Below are 21,288 nucleotides of genomic sequence, written 5' to 3'. Positions count from 1 at the left end.
TCCACAGTGTTTTAGCTACTTCTAAATCACTAATCCTGGCCTCCATGGCGACAAATAAAGTACGTTTTTTACAAGTAGCATTATCACTGGAGGACGAGGAATACCTAAACATGCTTCACTACACACCGTAGGAGGATAAAATATCTCACCGCCGTCACAATGTAAACAAATGCCATGGGTGGACCTACACCTGACATCTACTGTAATGATACCAAGTACAAGAGCGTATGTAGTCGATACTACTATGATTACATCGATATTTTTTATCGTCACAAAATCTTTTTTCCTTTTTTTAAAATGTATATTATGTTTATAAAGTCAGTAAATACGTCCCTGGACACATGAGGACTTTGAAAATGACCAATGTATGATCCTGTAACTACTTGGTATCAGATCGATACCTAAATGTGTGGTATCATCCAAAACTAATGTAAAGTATCAAAGAAGAGAAGAATAAGTGATTATTACATTTGAACAAAAGTGTAGATAGAAAATGTTGAAACAGAAAATAAGCAGATTTTAACAGCAAATGAACAAGTAGATTAATAATCAATTTTTGCAGTTTGTCCCTCATAATGTGTACAAAATAATAGGTGTATAAATGACACAATATGTTAATGCATACATCAGCTGACTAATTAGGAGTCTTTGTTTGTTTACTTATTACTAAAACACAAGTTGTCTAGTATGTTCACTATTTTATTTGAGGACTAAATGACAATAATAAACATATGTTTCATGTACACTAAGATGTTTTGTTCAAATAAAGCTAATAATGCAAATTTTTGTGGTACCCTTTTTTTTAGAAAAGTATCAAAATACATTTTGGTACCGGTACTGTTACGTAAGACGAAGGGGGAAGGAGACGGTACGACAGCAGGAGGTCTAGCTCAACGGGTTTTATTTGAGCTTGATGATTACGTCGGGTGTGTATGCTACTATGTGTGTGGATGCAGGGCTATGTGTAGAAGTTAACCAAATATAAGTTACCAGAGGTTATTGTAAGTGTGTGTTGGTTGTGGCAGCAAAGAAGTCCAGAGGGGCGAAGCAAAAGAGGTTCGTGATCCGAGCGAGGTCCGTGGGGGCAGGAGAGAGGCGTCCAGAAGTCCAGGTCCGAGTGCGGGGGTCGAGGAAGGCAATCAGAGTCCAGGGGGAAGATCGGCAGGTGAGGCGCACGGCTCACTGCGGAGACACGGAGGTACTGTGGGAACAGGAGATGCCATTTTTAGGTTTTGTAAGGACTCCTGATGACGTTTTGAGACATCTCCTACAACTACAGCACCAGAATTGTGCTGCTGAAGCAAGTCTGTTTTTGGAATTTTTTTTGTAAAAAAAAAGTTTTCCCAAAAAAAGCATTTTATGCCATTTTTAGGTTTTGTAAGGACTCCTGATGACATTTTGAGACATCTCCTACAACTACAGCACCAGAATTGTGCTGCTGAAGCAAGTCCGTTTTTTGGAATTTTTACGACAGGGTCCCCCATTACGACATTTTAGCAAAAAATGTTTTTCGTAAAAAATGCATTTTCTTACATTTTCTTACATTTACGGGTTTAGTCGGGACTCCTGATGACGTTTTGAGACATCTCCTACAACTACAGCACCAGAATTGTGCTGCTGAAGCAAGTCTGTTTTTGGAATTTTTTTTGTAAAAAAAAAGTTTTCCCAAAAAAAGCATTTTATGCCATTTTTAGGTTTTGTAGGGACTCCTGATGACGTTTTGAGACATCTCCTACAACTACAGCACCAGAATTGTGCTGCTGAAGCAAGTCTGTTTTTGGAATTTTTTTTGTAAAAAAAAAGTTTTCCCAAAAAAAGCATTTTATGCCATTTTTAGGTTTTGTAGGGACTCCTGATGACGTTTTGAGACATCTCCTACAACTACAGCACCAGAATTGTGCTGCTGAAGCAAGTCCGTTTTTTGGAATTTTTACGACAGGGTCCCCCATTACGACATTTTAGCAAAAAATGTTTTTCGTAAAAAATGCATTTTCTTACATTTTCTTACATTTACGGGTTTAGTCGGGACTCCTGATGACGTTTTGAGACATCTCCTACAACTACAGCACCAGAATTGTGCTGCTGAAGCAAGTCCGTTTATTTGAATTTTTTTTTACGACATTTTGCAAAATATTTTTTTCCCGTAAAATTCTTCTAATTTCTTCCATTTTCGGGTTTAGTCGGGACTCCTGATGACGTTTTGAGACATCTCCTACAACTACAGCACCAGAATTGTGCTGCTGAATCAAGTCTGTTTTTTGGCATTTTTACGACAAGGTCCCCCCTAACTACATTTTAGCAAAAAATGTTTTTCGTAAAAAATGCATTTTCTTACATTTTCTTACATTTACGGGTTTAGTCGGGACTCCTTAATTTATTATCGGCTCAACCGTTATTTACTTAAACCTGGTGGTTCGCTTTCTCCAGGATGAATATAAACATTCACCATATGCAAAACATAAAATGAGTTAATGAATTCACTTCACTAACTTCAGCTCTTTCAGGTCTGCTTTGACAGGAAGTTGAATAGCAAAAGGTAAACTTTTTTTTTTTCATTTGACCTTTCCCCTTTTTCGGCTCGTTCTAAAATCAATAGGGGCCCTGCCGTGATGTTGATAAATTGACCTGTAAAAGTTTTCGGGGGAAGACGCACCAAATGGTACTTTGTATGGCCTGTCACTTGTCCTAATATAAATAAAAGCCATGCTAATCCAGTCCTCTAGGTGCCGCTAAAGTGCATCACATGCACCTCTATCCTGATCTGCAAAATAGTATTAGGTTCCCATGTCTCTTACTCTCTTGTGGTAAAACTGTACTGTAACATAAATACAGTATATGATATGTTATTATTATTATTATTATGATGCATACCTGCAAAGCCTCGCCATCGTATTAGCGTCACGTGATATTGCGGTCAGTCGGGTGGCGCTTTGAGATTGCAGAAGTTCCTGGCCTCACTTCATCCATAACCGTCTCCGTCCTCCCATTGTCTGTCACGTGGCGCGAGAGGACATGTCAATGTTATCAGCGCGGCACAGACGGCGGCGGCCTTCAGGGAGACTTTCGCCTTGTCTAATTACGCTCACAGACACACACACACACACACACACACACACACAAAGACACACACTTTGTTTGAAACTTGGCAAAACAACGCAGCTAAACTATTTTGAATAATGCAATAGGAACATTTGAGTTCCAACGGCAGGGTTGAGAGGAATATATTTATTCTCCTGTAGGAAACATTTTCTCCAAGTTTTTCTACACCAAAATGCGTCTATTTATTATTATTATTATTCTTGTCCAGAATTTGGCGCACTCTACCTTCCACGCTTTTCACCCGATTCAAACCGTTCCAACTTTAAACTGTTCAGCCTATTCGGGAATTCCACAAATTCCCAGATGTCCCTGACTTCCAGGCTTTCCGGGACATTTTTCCCATTCAAAATGAATTGGCCATTTTTCAAACTCCCACCATTTCCCGCTTTTTCAACCGATTCAAACCATTCCACCTTCAACACATTCCACTCATCCTGGACATTCAAACTATAATTTTTCCAAATTCAAAAAAATGCCAGGAATTCTCAGAATTCCCGTTTTTTTCAAACCCTTTTTGACCTTTTTCAACCCACTTCAACCGTTCCAACGACAAAACATTCCTTTAATCAGGACAAAAAGCTAAAAGATGCAATGGAGGCACTGAACACCGCCCATTCGGACTCAATGTGCCCCACCTTCCTCGTAAAAGCTCTGCCGGAGGTGTGATTTAAAGATCTGGCGGACAGGATCTCTGCCAAATGTTCCCAGCGTACCCTTATTAAACGTTTGGGCCTGTCAGGTCCGTTCGGCATTCTCCCCCGCCACCTGATCCAACTCACCACCAGGTAGTGATCAGTTAACAGCTCAGTACCTCTCTTCACCCAAGTGTCTAAGACAGGGGTCAGCAACCCGCGGCTCCGGAGCCGCATGCGGCTCCTTGACCACTCTGATGCGGCTCAGCTACATACATGCCGACCCCCCCGATTTTCCCAGGAGACTTATGGATCTCAGTGTCTCTCATAGATTACTCCCAGGGAAAAAATAATCGTATTTACACTCTAATTACTAAATAAAGGGCGTGCCCTAATTGCACTGCAGTAATTGTCCTCTACAGCATTTACATACAGCGTGCCAGTCCAGCCACACGTTGCATGTTGTTATTACTTGCACACACAGGAGACAGCAAAGCATACTTACTCATCAGCCACACAGCTTACACTGACGGTAGCCGTATCAAACAACTTTAACATTGTTACGTTACAAATATGCGCCACACTGTGAACCCACACCAAAAAAGAATGAAAAACACATTTCTGGAGAACATCCCACCGTAACACAACATAAACACAACACAACCATTACCCAGAATCCCATGCAGCCCTAACTCTTCCGGTCTACATTATACACCCCCGCTACCACCAAATCCCCCCACACATCACCCCCCTCCCCTCTCCGTGCGTTGGTTGAGCGGAAGAGTTAGGGCTGCATGGGATTCTGGGTATTGGTACCGTCAGTGTAAGATGTGTGGCTGCTGAGGTAGTACGCCTTGCTGTCACTTACGTGAGCAAGCTGAAATTGCATTCTACGTGTGGTCGAGCAGGTACACTGTTAGGGCAGACTGTAGAGGACGCCAAATGCAGTGTCATCACGCTCTGATATTCTGGAGTCTCCCGGGAAAAATGAGAGGGTTGGCAAGTATGACGCTATCAAGCGCCATTCATTCAAAACTCGCGGGCTGCACTAACATCAAATTTCCACATTAAAGTGCGTGCCGGTGCGTGTGTCGGAGACCCCTGGTTAACATAGCACAAAGCATTTAAGCTTTGTATGCGGTGTTTTTCATTTTAAATTTAAAAAATTTTTTTGTGGCTCCCATTACTTTCTTTAATTTGTGAAACTTTCCAAAATGGCTCTTTGAGTGGTAAAGGTTGCCGACCCCTGGTCTAAGACATGCGGTCGCATATCTGATGATATGACAACAAAGAGATTAGAGACATTAGGATTTAATTTTCTTAAGAGGGAATATTTTTACAGCAATATTGTGAATAAAATATCATAAAATCATAAATTATTCGTCGATCCTAATATTTTATTAGAGCGTATCAAAACACATATTGGTACGTCAGACTTAGCCTTGTCTTGGTTTAACTCCTATCTTACTGACAGGATGCAGTGCGTCTCCCATAACAATGTGACCTCGGACTATGTTAAGGAAACGTGCGGAGTTTTCCAGGGTTTGGTTCTTGGCCCTGCACTCTTTAGTATTTACATGCTGCCGCTAGGTGACATCATTCGCAAATACGCTGTTAGCTTTCACTGTTATGCTGATGACACTCAACTCTACATGCCCCTAAAGCTGACCAACACGCCGGATTGTAGTCAGCTGGAGGCGTGTCTTAATGAAATTAAACAATGGATGTCCGCTAACTTTTTGCAACTCAACGCTAAGAAAACGGAAATGCTGATTATCGGTTCTGCTAGACACCAACATCTATTTAATAATACCACCTTAACATTAGACCACCAAAAAATTACACAAGGCGACTCAGTAAAGAATCTGGTTATTATCTTCGACCCAACTCTCTCGTTTGAGTCACACATTAAGAGTGTTACTAAAACGGCCTTCTTTCATCTCCGTAATATCGCTAAAATGTGTTCCATTTTGTCCACTAGCGACGCTGAGATCATTATCCATGCGTTCGTTACGTCTCGTCTCGATTACTGTAACGTATTATTTTCGGGTCTCCCTTATCTAGCATTAAAAGATTACAGTTGGTACAAAATGTGGCTGCTAGACTTTTGACAAGAACAAGAAAGTTTGATCATATTACGCCAATACTGTATATACCTTTATATACATATATACCTATACTGGCTCACCTGCACTGGCTTCCTGTGCACTTAAGATGTGACTTCAAAGTTTTACTACTTACGTATAAAATACTACACGGTCTAGCTCCATCCTATCTCGCCGATTGTATTGTACCATATGTCCAGGCAAGTAATCTGCGTTTAAAGAACTGCGGCTTATTAGTGATTCCCAGAGCCCAAAGAAAGTCTGCGGGCTATAGAGCATTTTCTATTCGGGCTCCAGTACTTTGGAATGCCCTCCCGGTAACAGTTGGAGATGCTACCTCAGTAGAAGCATTTAAGTCCCATCTTAAAACGAGGGTTTCCTTGTGGCTTGTGCAACCCTTTGAGACACTCATGATTTAGGGCTATATAAGTAAACATGGATTGATTGATTGATTGATCATAAAATTACAAGTTTTCCTTATATTACAAGTTGTTGGTTTTTCTGTTGTTTTTATTTTCCTCCTGGCCGTCTTATGTCACCCAAAATCAACAAAGGTGTCAACATGGCAGTTAACAATAAAGCATGATAATTCAAAATATGTTTTGCCAACCCCCTTTCCTTCGAAGCAAAGCTTTGCTTTCACCGACACGACTGTCTCCTCGGCCGTTAGGCGCCATGACACCTGCCCTCTGCTCATTTGTAGTATGGCCGCCTTGTCCAATTTGGGCGCCACGCACACGCCCGACACTGACACAGTGACAATGCTGCCCTCTTGTGGAGAAAAGTGAGCATCACACTCTTTGTGTCACAGGGAAGGAAGACACTTACATGGACAATGTCGCCCTCTTGTGGAGAAAAGTGAACATCACACTCCATTTGTTTGCTTTAAATGAGCGGAATTATTTATTAGTCCATGATATTATTGAATCGTATATTTGTTTCGGTTGTTTAACTTTTAGCTTTTTTACACATGGATGTGTTATTTACCTTCAATCAAAACTAAGTCATCTCCTTTTTTGAGAGGAATACTTGGTGGAATATTTCTTCTTCAGGAAGGAAGACGCTTACCTGGAGAATGTTTACTTCTTGTGGACAAAAGTGCACATTACACTCCATTTGTTTGCGTTAGATGACAATCATTTTTTATAATTATATAATTATATTGCGTTCTGTATTTGCTTTGGTTCTTTATTTGACTGTTGTTGGACAGGTGTTTTTTGTTTACATTGTTATTGCCTTCTGGTTAGCTAATGTTTGCCCTGCAGGTAATAGTCACTTTTCCACCCCTTTATATATTAGGTATAGTTGTAAGCCTATAGTTGTTAAAGTGCACATCATTAATGTTAATTAAGCAATATCACATGAGAGGGCTTTGTTACAAGTTATGATTGTGACAGTTTGACCCAACCCCCCACTGTCACTGTTTGGCCTTAAACTTCTTCTCAAACCATTCACATTTGTTAGGAAGCACAACATGGACAAACAAGAAACATTCAATCACAACCTCTCACTCACCATGCCTCTGAACTGGTGGTTGAAGGAGCAGGGTGGGGCTGAGAGCTCTATACAGGTGAACACACCTGCCCTCACTGATTAGGCCCAATTTGGGCTGAACCATGGTTCTCAAAAGCTGGTTGTTAGAGAAGGACACTGGACATTTAAAAGTTATGATCTCCAAGCCTTAAGTCCTGAGAATTTGCGAAATTTAGTCCTACTCTCAAACTTAAGAATAAAAGCTTTTTATCAACGTTCTTAAGTCTAAGAATCACTCCTACTCTCCACGATATTTAAGAGACCTTCAGAGGTGTCTTAAGTGGTTAGGAGTTGCCAGCAGGGGATGGCACTGAGGCGAGAGAGACGTGCGCGAACGTTCAGGGAACGGAACAATGTTGGGGTTTTTTTGATGACGAGCAGCTGATCAAACGGTATCGTTTAGACAGAGCGGATATTATTTTTGTCACAGATTTAATACTTTTCGATTCCTTGTTGATTTCTGCATGTGTCTGCAGTGGGCTAGTATATATATAGAGCCACCCACACCAGTTTCAAATTAGTTGCCTAATTAATGAATTGGAAAGAAAATGTTATGACAGTAGCGTATGTGTGTGGCCGTGAGGTGAGTGACGTCAGTGAGTGTGTGGGCGAGAGAAGAGAGGGAGCGGTAGCGTGAGTGCCGGCGGGGACTAGTTTGTTTTGTATTATTTTGTAGTTTATTGTCAAAATATACACTCCCATTGTCCACTTAAATATTTCCAAGATATTTATTTATTCTTAGACAACGGATTCCCTTCCGTGATTGGTCATTTCTATGGACACAGAAATTACGTCACCTAAAATTCCGTTTACGGCACATAGTAATGTCGTAATTCAGCTCTGAGTATGACACTTAAGATTCAGTCCTACACTTCGCTGAAAGTGTGAGTAAGACGCTTGATAACTAACTTTTAAGTGCAGCTTTCAGCGAATAATTTATTTACTCTTAAGTCAACTCTTAGCAGACTTCTTAGGAGTAATTCTAAGAAGCTTGATAAGTACGGCCCCTGATCTACCAGCTCAAATGTACTATGTAAATACTCTTAGACTTGTCATGGTTTATTTATGGCGTATTTACAAAAGAACAGCATTCTTAACTCTGTAAGACCCAAATATAGAAAAACCTAAAATAAAAAAATATTTGCCCTTTCAGATGTTGTTGTAGGAGGCATTTGATGCAGAAATTGAAGAGTTAAAAAAAAAAGTTTATGTATGTTTTTAGAGAAATGTTCTAATATTGCAACCTTGGGCTTTGATGGGAGCATAATTGCTCAGGGTAGACAATAGTGTCTGCCTGGTAAGTCGCTTTGGACAAAAGTGTCCAAATTCCATCAGTGTAAATGTAAATGGATTAATGTCTCTAATTATCATATTAAAAGGGAAACATACATACCCCCATTACAGCCACACATTCAGGAACATTCCTTTACCCAGAACTGAATTGTCTTTGTGGACAAAGTCAGGGCCGGCCCGTGGCGTAGGCCGTATAGGCAAATGCCAAGGGCGCCGTCCATCAGGGGGCGCCACGCCAGTGCCACAAATATTAGAGAAAAAAAAAAAAAAATTGGTACTATTATTTCTAAATACAAAAAAGAATCCCACGTTAATTAAAATGCAAAGTAAAGCCTATTTAATAGAAACATTATTTGTTACAACATTACGCCTCCTCCCACTCCCCCCGCACGGTGCGCCCCCTCCCTTCCCGTATCATGACTCTTTTTGGACGTCACCACATCAAAAAATCAACACAAGATGTCAAAACGGCCAAAACTGTCAGGTACCCAGGGAAGAAAAAAGGGAAAAGAAGAGGAGAAACGAGAAAAAGACAGAGGTAGCAGGTAGGTAACGTTAGCCTACATGAAATTACTTGTCTGTTACAGAATGTGATAGTAACCTGGCTTTTTAGCATTAAGCTAATGTTACATGATTCGGCAATTGCTAATCAATAAATAGCTAGTTCTGTTTTAACGTCGGGTTAATATTGTGGAGGGGAATAAATTGTTATGGATAATAATAATGTAACGTTAGGTAATTACAGTACTCCCCCCCTCCATTCCTCAGGGACATTTGTATTAGATCTTTTAAGCAGGTGTTTTTTGTTTACATTGTTATTGCCTTCTGGTTAGCTAATGTTTGCCCTGCAGGTAATAGTCACTTTTCCACCCCTTTATATATTAGGTATAGTTGTAAGCCTATAGTTGTTAAAGTGCACATCATTAATGTTAATTAAGCAATATCACATGAGAGGGAATGCTGTTTTTTAATTTGAGCACTGCTGTGATTCGGTTAAAGATAATCATAACATAACATTCTCATATAATATGTTAATTTGCTTTCTTTAAGTAAAAAAAAAGGTCAAAGACAAAGCTATTCGGTTTCTTGTGAGTATATACACTTCACTGCCGATGTGGGGGGGCGCCACCTAAAATCTTGCCTAGGGCGCCAGATTGGTTAGGGCCAGGCCTGGACAAAATCATGGAATTTTAGGTCAGACTGATCAATTAACTACATTTTTTAGAGAAAAAACTTTGAAATCAGTCACCAGAACACACCACAAGGGTAGAATGTATACTATCCATGTATAGAGAAAATACTTCAGGCAGTGATGTAATGGAGGGAATACAACCTGTTTGAGCCCACTGCAACAAGCCAGCTCGTTTGACTACCATGTTCACCCAGTGTTGTGCAACAATTATATAACAAGCTCTAAATGACATCTGATGCATCTGATCCACAATAATTACACATGTACATGCTCTAGACATTGTAATAACCAAAAAAAAATATTAAATACATTTTACTTACTTGAATCTGATAAATCCAGTCCAATGAAACCAATAGATGTTGTTCGAAGGAAACCTTGAGAGGTTGTGTGAGTTCATGCCCAGAAGGCGTGACTTATAAACAAATGTACAATCCAGTAGCCTTGTGAGACTGAACAATATGACCCAATGACTATGTAAATGTGGTAAAAAAATATATATAACAGATTGTTTTTTTAGGATGGTTAAAGGTAACGTTGTAATTTTACAACAAGGGGTCTTACAAGGTTATTGCCCCTGTCAAATTGGTCACATCTAGTGGGAGGTGCTATGGGGTATTTAAGTGGAAAAGTGCAGTTTTTCTGACAGTCTGCAGTCTGAACTGCCAGAGAAGGTTCTGTGTCCTCCCCAACCCGGAGATGGCACTCCCCCCTTTTCCCAATATTGAATACATGTATTTTGTTATAATGAATGCATACTTGCCAACCCTCCCGTTTTTAGCGGGAGACTCCCGGTATTCAGCGCCTCTCCCGATAACCTCCCGGCAGAAATTTTCTCCCGACAAACTCCCGGTATTCAGCCGGAGCTGGAGGCCACGCCCCCTCCAGCTCAATGCGGACCTGAGTGGAGACAGCCTGTTCTCACGTCCGCTTTCCCACAATATAAACAGCTTGCCTGCCCAATGACGTCATAACTGTAGAATGATCGAAGGCGAGTTCTTGGTTTCTTATGTGGGTTTATTGTTAGGCAGTTTCATTAACGTCCTCCCAGCGCGGTAACAACAGCAGTCACGTTTAGTCTACCGTAAAGCAGTTTGTCTGCCGTAAACAGCAATGTTGTGACACTCTTAAACAGGACAATACTGCCATCTACTGGATAGCCTCCAGAACACTGGAATTCAAGTATTTATGTTATTTATATGTTTAATAATATAAATATATATATATATATATATATATATATATATATATATATATATATATATATATATATATATATATAGCTAGAATTCACTGAAAGTCAAGTATTTCATATATATATATATATATGTATATATATATATATATATATATATATATATATATATATATATATATATATATATATATATATATATATATATATATATATATATATATATGAAATACTTGAGTTGGGGAATTCTAGCTTAAATATATTCCCCTCTTAACCACGCCCCCAACCACGCCCCCAGCCCCACCCCTGACCCCCCACCTCCCGGTATCGGAGGTCTCAAGGTTGGCAATTATGAATGAATGGTATTTATCAATCAAACTGACCAACAACATGGTATTCATCAATCAAACTGAGCAATACCATGGTATGTATTAATCAAAGTGAGCAATGACATGGTATTCATCAATCAAATTGAGCAATAACATGGTATTTATCAATCAAACTGAGCAATAACATGGTATTTATCAATCAAACTAAGCAATAACTTGGTATTTATCAATCAAACTGACCAATAACATGGTATTTATCAATCAAACTGACCAATAACATGGTATTTATCAATCAAACTGACCAATAACATGGTATTTATAAAAGAAAAATGACCAATAACATGGTATTTATCAATCAAACTGTCCAATAACATGGTATTTATCAATCAAACTAAGCAATAACTTGGTATTTATCAATCAAACTGACCAATAACATGGTATTTATCAATCAAACTGACCAATAACATGGTATTTATAAAAGAAAAATGACCAATAACATGGTATTTATCAATGAAACTGAGCAATAACATGGTATTTATCAATCAAACTAAGCAATAACTTGGTATTTATCAATCAAACTGACCAATAACATGGTATTTATCAATCAAACTGACCAATAACATGGTATTTATAAAAGAAAAATGACCAATAACATGGTATTTATCAATCAAACTGAGCAATAACATGGTATTTATCAATCAAACTAAGCAATAACTTGGTATTTATCAATCAAACTAAGCAATAACTTGGTATTTATCAATCAAACTGAGCAATAACATGGTATTTATCAATCAAACTAAGCAATAACTTGGTATTTATCAATCAAACTGACCAATAACATGGTATTTATCAATCAAACTGACCAATAACATGGTATTTATAAAAGAAAAATGACCAATAACATGGTATTTATCAATCAAACTGAGCAATAACATGGTATTTATCAATCAAACTAAGCAATAACTTGGTATTTATCAATCAAACTGACCAATAACATGGTATTTATCAATCAAACTGACCAATAACATGGTATTTATAAAAGAAAAATGACCAATAACATGGTATTTATCAATCAAACTGAGCAATAACATGGTATTTCTTAATCAAACTGAAAGCAGATACTGTAAAAAGTATTGTGTTAGTAATAGATCCATCACTGTGTTTGTTTGGTACCATGTTGTCAAGTATTGTAGGCACAGCGGCATAAAATGAGCATACTGCTACGACAAAGTACATTTTATTTATAAAGCATGCATGAAATTCACAAAGTGCTGTACAAAACATAAGTGAATTAAAACAACAATTTAGATTAAAACAACAGTGGCAACATCATAAAATGGTTACAAAAGGGGATTAAAATTCATTAACTAAAAGCTTTTCTGAAAATCTTTAAATGTTTTTTTTTAAAGAGTCAACACATTCAAGCTTACGGAGGGACTGGTGAGAGATGTTCCAGTGTCTGGAGGCTGCAGCCTGGAATGCCAGGTTTACCTTGGTTTTTAATTAGTTTTAGGGATTTTTAGGAGACCCTAGCCTGAAGACTAAAGAGTAGGGACACAACAAATCAGTGACATGTTGAGGGGCCCCACGATGCAACGCACAGGAAGTCAGGACTATAATCATCAACGGAATGCGGAATTTGACTGGAGGCCAATGAAGACTGGATAGAACAGGGTCATGTGGGCTGTTCTGGGTGCAGCGGTCAAAAAGCTGGCAGCCGGATTCTGTACAGTCTGAAGTCTCTTAAGAGTTGATTTGTTGAAACAAGTGCAAACAAAATGACAAAAGTCAATGCAAGACGAGATGAGCGTGTGAATTGTCATTTTGAGATCCAATTTTGACTACAAATTTCTCCCTTTAGAGAGATTTCTCAGGTGATAAAATCGGTTTTTGGTCAGTTGACGACAGTGACCCTCCAAAGACTCCCTTCAAACACAAGCCCAAGGTTTCGGAGGCTGCTTTTAACAGACGCACCCAGACCACCAAGGGAGTTCTTGATCAAGGGGATCTTTTTATCGAGAGCAATGATCAGAGTTTGTTGGAGTTTACCTGAAAACAATTCGAAGACAACGCATTTTTGATACAGGACACACATTCCAAGAACTCTGAATCATTGAAGGAGCAATACTGTTGAAAATCATCTGCATAGAAATGATAACTACAGATCAACCGAGTAAGAGGCATCAAGTATAACAAAATCAAACAGGTTCCAGGACTGAGTCATGGGTAACTCCACCTGACAGGTTGGACACATTGGACCAGACCTGGGCAAAATAAGGCCCGTTAAGATTTTCAATCTGCACTTTTGAGTTCTTTACGAGTTATTACGATAATCTAGGTCACAGCAGCTCAGACCAGGAACAAAACAGAGTGGGCGGGGTTTGTTTTCAGAGCATATAGTATATACATATAGTATATTACAACAGTTTGTAATATGTAATTAATTAATTCAGTCATTATTAACATACTGAGATGAAGAATATTTTCAATAAGGTTGGAAGTTTTTCCTCATAATTCTTCTTCTTTGTACTTTGTAAGCACTATTAATTTAAACAACATCTTAAACTGGATCATGTCAGTACAATTTTTAACTTCTTTACTTAATCCATTCCATAATTTAATTCCACATACTGTTATTTTATTTTTTTTTAAAAAAATGTTCATGTTTATTTCGAATATGTAGACAAAACAAAAACAACAAATTTTGAAAAAAACCCAACAAAAAAGCCATTCAAGAATGAATAACAAAAACAATAATAATAATAATAGTAATAATAAAAAGCAAAAGAAACATATCCGAAAAGGAGTGAGAAGAAGTAAAAAATTATGTACTCTCACCCCTCTTATTACTTACTGTATGTTTAATAATAATAATAATAATAGTATATAAAAATGTTATGTCATATAAATACATATACATACATAAGTATGTACACATATATACATACATACACACACATATACATACATATATATATATACATACACATATATATACATACACGTACATCCACAACACACATTTAACAAGTAACTATGAATGTGACACAACAGCGTGTATACATATACATACACATACAAACCCACTGACTCTTAGTGCAGTTCACTATATCCTGTGAACAATATATTTTATTTTATTTATTTATGCTAAAAGTTTTAAGTGTTGTACGTGCATATAAATGTTTTAAATTATTTTTTTCCTCTAAGGTTATATTTCTCCTCTTTAGTTGAGAAGAAATGTTGTACATTCTTTGCTAGCAGGTTATAGTTTGCTTTGTACATCATTTTAGCTGTTTGCGATTTTACCAAATCACCAAACTTTAATATTTTTGACTTAATAAATAAAGGGTTTGTATGTTCTCTATATCCAACATTATGTATTATTCTAACTGATCTTTTTTGTAACGTGGTTAACGAATGTAGCGCACATGTGTAGTTATTCCCCCATATTTCTGCACAATAACTCAGATATGGTAACACTAGTGAGCAGTAGAGAATACTTTGCATTCATATTTTGCTGTTTTTCACATTTTTGTTGTGTTTTGCTCGGTCTGAGAAGTAAAAGAGGAGCGACGTTCATATGTTGTTAATATTCAATGTTTTATCGTTCATAGCTAATATTGTAAATCCCACGTAAAGAGGAGCGATGATTTTATGTTAATATTCAGTGTTTTAGTGTTCATACAAACCCCGTTTCCATATGAGTTGGGAAATTGTGTTAGATGTAAATATAAACGGAATACAATGATTTGCAAATCCTTTTCAACCCATATTCAGTTGAATATGCTACAAAGACAACAAATTTGATGTTCAAACTGATAAACTTTTTTTTTGTTGTTGCAAATAATCATTAACTTTAGAATTTGATGGCAGCAACACGTGACAAAGAAGTTGGGAAAGGTGGCAATAAATACTGATAAAGTTGAGGAATGCTCATCAAACACTTATTTGGAACATCCCACAGGTGAACAGGCAAATTGGGAACAGGTGGGTGCCATGATTGGGTATAAAAACCGCTTCCCAAAAAATGCTCAGTCTTTCAAAAGAAAGGATGGGGCGAGGTACACCACTTTGTCCACAACTGCGTGAGCAAATAGTCAAACAGTTTAAGAACAATGTGACAAACATTGTCCATGGATACAACTCAGTAACAAGCAGAGAAAGAATAATCAACCATGGATGACAAAAGGATTAAAAAATGCTTGTAAGAAGAAGAATACACTATATAGAGAATTTATAGCACAAAGAACTATAGAGGCAGAAATTAAGTACAAAAAGTATAAAAACAAGTTAACAGACATACTACGATCATGTAGAAAAGAATATTACAGTGAATTGTTGGACAGGAACAAAAATAATATGAGAGCAACATGGGGCATCCTCAATAGCATTATTAAAAATGGAACTAAGAGGGACTACCCTCAATACTTTTTAGATGAAAATAAAAAAAATGACAACATAAAGGAAGTAGTTGAAAGCTTCAATAATTATTTTGTAAATATTGGACCGAAATTGGAAGAAAGGATTCCAGACCCAGTTCCAATTGAGGACTATAATGATACCATAGAGCGAAATCCCAACTCCATGTTCCTCAGTAATGTGACACAGGAGGAAATAGTTACAATCGTGAAAAAATGTAAATCTAAGACTTCAACCGATTGTAACGGAATTGATATGGAAACGATAAAAAAGGTTATTGAAGAGATCTCAGGACCATTAATGTATATTAGTAACCTATCATTTCAAACAGGTACATTTCCAAACAAAATGAAAATAGCTAAAGTTGCACCAATTTATAAGACTGGAGATAAACATCAATTTACAAATTATAGACCTGTTTCTCTACTTCCACAATTTTCTAAAATCATTGAAAAACTGTTCAATAACAGATTAGAAAGTTTCATAAATAAAAATAGAATACTCGAAGAGAACCAATATGGATACAGAGCTAATGTTTCAACTTCAATGGCTTTAATTGAAATTACAGAAGAAATTACCAATGCAATAGATAGTAAAAAATGTGCAGCAGCGGTTTTTATGGATCTAACTAAAGCATTTGACACAATTAATCACAATATTTTAATCAAAAAACTAGAAGGATATGGCATCAGAGGGTTAGTCTTAAACTGGATAAGAAGTTATCTAACGAACAGGAAACAATACGTGAAGCTAGGCGAACACACGTCTACAACGCTAAATATATCCTGTGGTGTACCTCAGGGATCAATACTAGGACCTAAATTATTCAATCTCTATATAAATGACATTTGTAAAGTTACAAAAGATTTAAAGTTAGTATTATTTGCGGATGATACAACAGCGTTTTGTTCAGGAGAGAACACACAGGAGATAATACAAATAATAACAGAAGAAATTAACAAATTAAAAAGATGGTTTGACAAAAACAGACTATCGTTGAATCTTAGTAAAACTAAAATAATGCTATTTGGTAATAGTAGAAGAGAAAGTCAAACACAAATACAAATAGACGGAATAGAAATTGAAAGAGTAAACGAAACCAAATTTCTAGGTATAATGATTGATGATAAATTGAACTGGAAATCTCACGTAAAAAATATACAACATAAAGTTGCAAGAAACACGTCAATAATGAATAAAGCAAAACATGTTCTAGACCAAAAATCCCTTCATATTCTCTACTGCTCACTAGTGTTACCATATCTGAGTTACTGTGTAGAAATATGGGGAAATAATTACAAAAGTACACTTCATTCATTAACGGTGTTACAAAAAAGATCAGTTATAATAATACATAATGTTGGATATAGAGAACATACAAATCCTTTATTTATTGAATCAAAAATACTGAAATTCCACGACATAGTGAATTTGCAAACAGCTAAAATTATGCACAAAAACTATAACCTGCTACCCAAGAATATACAACAATTCTTCTCAACAAAAGAGGAGAAATATAATCTTAGAGAAAAACGTAATTTAAAACATTTGTTTGCACGTACAACACTTAAGACCTTCAGTATATCAGTATGTGGAATTAAATTATGGAATGGATTAAGCAAAGCAATCAAACAATGTACTAATATGATCCACTTCAAGAAACTCTTCAAACTTAAAGTGTTTACAAAGTACAAAGAAGAAGAACCATGACAAACATTCTCAATTTATTTCATCCATCCATTCATTCATTCTTAAAGTAATCTTACTTATCTCATCATATGAAATATGACTTACTTCACCAATTATTATTATTAAATTCTTACTATTATTTATTTATTTATTTTTATTGTAATTACTTATGGAGTTTATTGTGAAAAAATTGTGAACAGGAAGTGAACAAAAAGTTTTGCAACTGTTATGTAAAGAAAAGGGGTAGGATTAAATAAGCTCTGCTTCTTCCTACTCCTTTTCGAACATGTTGAAAAGAAACTGGAAATTGTGATGTATCATGTTGTATGCTTGCATGTTCGAAATAAACTCAAACTCAAACTCAACATTTCTCAAAGTGCAATTGCAAGAAATTGAGGGATTTCAACATCTACGCTCCATAATATCTTCAAAAGGTTCAGAGAATCTGGAGAAATCACTGCACGTAAGCGGCATGGCCGGAAACCAACATTGAATGACCGTGACCTTCGATCCCTCAGACGGCACTGTATCAAAAACCGACATCAATCTCTAAAGCAGGGGTCACCAACCTTTTTGAAAGCAAGAGCTACTTCTTGGGTAGTGATTAATGCGAAGGGCTACCAGTTTGATACACACTTCAATAAATTGCCAGAAATAGCCAATTTGCTCAATTTACCTTTAACTCTGTTATTATTAATAATTAATGATATTTACACTTCATTGAACGGTTTAAAAGAGGAGAAAACACGAACAAAATGACAATTAAATTTTGAAACATAGTTTATCTTCAATTTCGACTCTTTAAAATTCAAAATTCAACCGAAAAAAAGAAGAGAAAAACTAGCTAATTCGAATCTTTTTGAAAAAAAAAAATAAAAAAATTATGGAACATCATTAGTCATTTTTCCTGATTAAGATTAATTTTACAATTTTGATGACATGTTTTAAATAGGTTAAAATCCAATCTGCACTTTGTTAGAATATATAACAAATTGGACCAAGCTATATTTCTAACAAAGACAAATCATTATTTCTTCTAGATTTTCCAGAACAAAAATTTTAAAAGAAATTCAAAAGACTTTAAAATAAGATTAAAATTTGATTCTACAGATTTTCTAGATTTGCCAGAATAATTTTTTTGAATTTTAATCATAATAAGTTTGAAGAAATATTTCACAAATATTCTTCGTCGAAAAAACAGAAGCTAAAATGAAGAATTAAATTAAAATGTATTTATTATTCTTTACAATAAAAAAATAAATTTACTTGAACATTGATTTAAATTGTCAGGAAAAAAGAGGAAGGAATTTAAAAGGTAAAAAGGTATATGTGTTTAAAAATCCTAAGGTTGTATTTTTTCTCTAAAATTGTCTTTCTGAAAGTTATAAGAAGCAAAGTAAAACAATTAATGAATTTATTTAAACAAGTGAAGACCGAGTCTTTAAAATATTTTCTTGGATTTTCAAATTCTATTTGAGTTTTGTCTCTCTTAGAATTAAAAATGTCGGGCAAAGCGAGACCAGCTTGCTAGTAAATAAATAACATTTAAAAAATAGAGGCAGCTCACTGGTAAGTGCTGCTATTTGAGCTATTTTTAGAACAGGCCAGCGGGCTACTCATCTGGTCCTTACGGGCTACCTGGTGCCTGCGGGCACCGCGTTGGTGACCCCTGCTCTAAAGGATATCACCACATGGGCTCGGGTACACTTCAGAAACCCACTGTCAGTAACTACAGTTGGTCGCTACATCTGTAAGTGCAAGTTAAAACTCTCCTATGCAAAGCGAAAGCCATTTATCAACAACACCCAGAAACGCAGCCGGCTTCTCTGGGCCCGAGATCATCTAAGATGGACTCGTGCAAAGTGGAAAAGTGTTCTGTGGTCTGACGAGTCCACATTTCAAATTGTTTTTGGAAATATTCGACATCGGGGAAGCGAAACATCCAGACTGTTATCGACGCAAAGTTAAAAAAACAGCATGTGTGATGATATGGGGGTGCATTAGTGCCCAATGCATGGGTAACTTACACATCTGTGAACGCACCATTAATGCTGAAAGGTACATACAGGTTTTGGAACCACATATGCCGCCATCTAAGCGCCGTCTTTTTCATGGACGCCCCTGCTTATTTCAGCAAGACAATGCCAAGCCACATTCAGCACGTGTTACAAAAATAGGGAGCCAAACACACATACTCTGTACAGCTAAATGTGTATACATCATTTATACACACATACACCTTGGCTCCCCAGACAAATTGTTTTTCTCTCAATGTGGCCCCCGGGTCAAAATATTTGACCAGCTCTGCATTGGACACTACATCACAGAAAGCACCATTAAAAGTTTGTCCATTTATATAATAAGTAAAAGCTTTTTTTTCCGCCAAGCACCCCCATTTTTACAGCAGATAGTGTTCAAAATGTACGCCTGAAGGACACCTTAACCACAAAGTTGTGGTGACGGCACAGTCTATGACGGCAATCCCCTCAGTACAAAGCAAAAACTGCCGCCGTTTGACATCCATCCATTTTCTACCGCTTGTCCCTTTTGGGGTCGCGGGGGGTGCTGGATTCGGGTGGAAGGCCGATCATCAGTTGCCATCATTTTGGCACTGTGTGCAACCTCAGCTAGCCACTAGAGGGCAGCAGAGTACCTTTCAAAATGGTTGCGGCACAAGAAAGGAAATAGGCCATGTTTGTGACGTCATAAACGAGAAAGCACTGCTGTTAACCGACAGTAGGTGGTGCTGTTCTCCTGCCTTTAATAGTCTATATATTGGTGCCAAGTGTTTACATTATTTAGCTACTTCAAAATATATTCCAGCAAACTACATGCACAATAAGATTGAACATATCTTAAAAGCGGTGGCTTTTAGGTTAATGTGGTTAATGTCTGGTGAGGCACTGCATCATCACAGTCAGATTTACAAACATATGAACCCTAAATAGTATCTTATTCACCATGTGATTGGCAGCAGTTAACGGGTTATGTTTAAAAGCTCATACCAGCATTCTCTACACAACTGTAGCACACAAAAAAAGCACATTTAATAAAAAAAACATTATTTTGGTCTTACCTTTCTTGCTGGACATCCACACAGCCAGCCTTTGTGTGTGTACCACGCCGTTTGAAAAGAACGGGTCTTCTGTCCCGAAGTCTACCTTAAATTATTACCTCCTGCTTCGATTGAAAGTCCAGTTTAGAAAACTGTTTTATTTTACATATGTAATCCTCCATGTTTTTAATAAAAGTCCAGGCGAGAGGAAACAAACAATCGCTTGCAAAAAATATTTTCTTTTTTTTCTTCTGCGGCCGAGGAATGATCTCTATGATCTCGCCCTCTACCACCAGGAGGCCGGATTACTGCGAGCCTCAACCAGTACGTCTTTTGCAGCAGATTTATGAATGCTCAGCACAAGAAATACGTTACACACATACAGTTGTTGACAAAATACACTGTACATCAGGGGTCACCAACCTTTTTGAAACCAAGAGCTACTTCTTGGGTAGTGATTAATGCGAAGGGCTACCAGTTTGATACACACTTCAATAAATTGCCAGAAATAGCCAATTTGCTCAATTTACCTTTAACTCTATGTTATTATCAATAATTAATGATATTTACACTTAATTGAACGGTTTAAAAGAGCAGAAAACACGAAAAAAAAAGACAATTAAATTGTGTAACATAGTTTATCTTCAATTTCGACTCTTTAAAATTCAAAATTCAACCGAAAAAAAAGAAGAGAAAAACTAGCTAATTCGAATGTTTTTGAAAAAATAAAAAAAATTATTTATGGAATAC

The 21,288-nt window shown here is 36.9% G+C and overlaps 1 long non-coding RNA gene across 1 annotated transcript in view; it reads right to left on the bottom strand.

Moving 5' to 3' along the window:
* Positions 1 to 799: 799 nt before the first annotated feature.
* LOC133644840 (uncharacterized) overlaps positions 800 to 21,288 on the bottom strand; it is a 242,413-nt gene continuing 221,924 nt past the window's right edge. The window contains exon 4 of the long non-coding RNA XR_009824843.1: positions 800 to 1,201. This is a non-coding gene — a long non-coding RNA (uncharacterized LOC133644840). The remainder of the gene's footprint in view (positions 1,202 to 21,288) is intronic.

This window comes from Entelurus aequoreus, linkage group LG28 (assembly GCF_033978785.1).
Source record: "Entelurus aequoreus isolate RoL-2023_Sb linkage group LG28, RoL_Eaeq_v1.1, whole genome shotgun sequence".
NCBI lineage: Eukaryota > Metazoa > Chordata > Actinopteri > Syngnathiformes > Syngnathidae > Entelurus > Entelurus aequoreus.
Note: the sequence above shows the minus strand (reverse complement) of the source record. Positions and strands in the feature narration are given on the sequence as shown.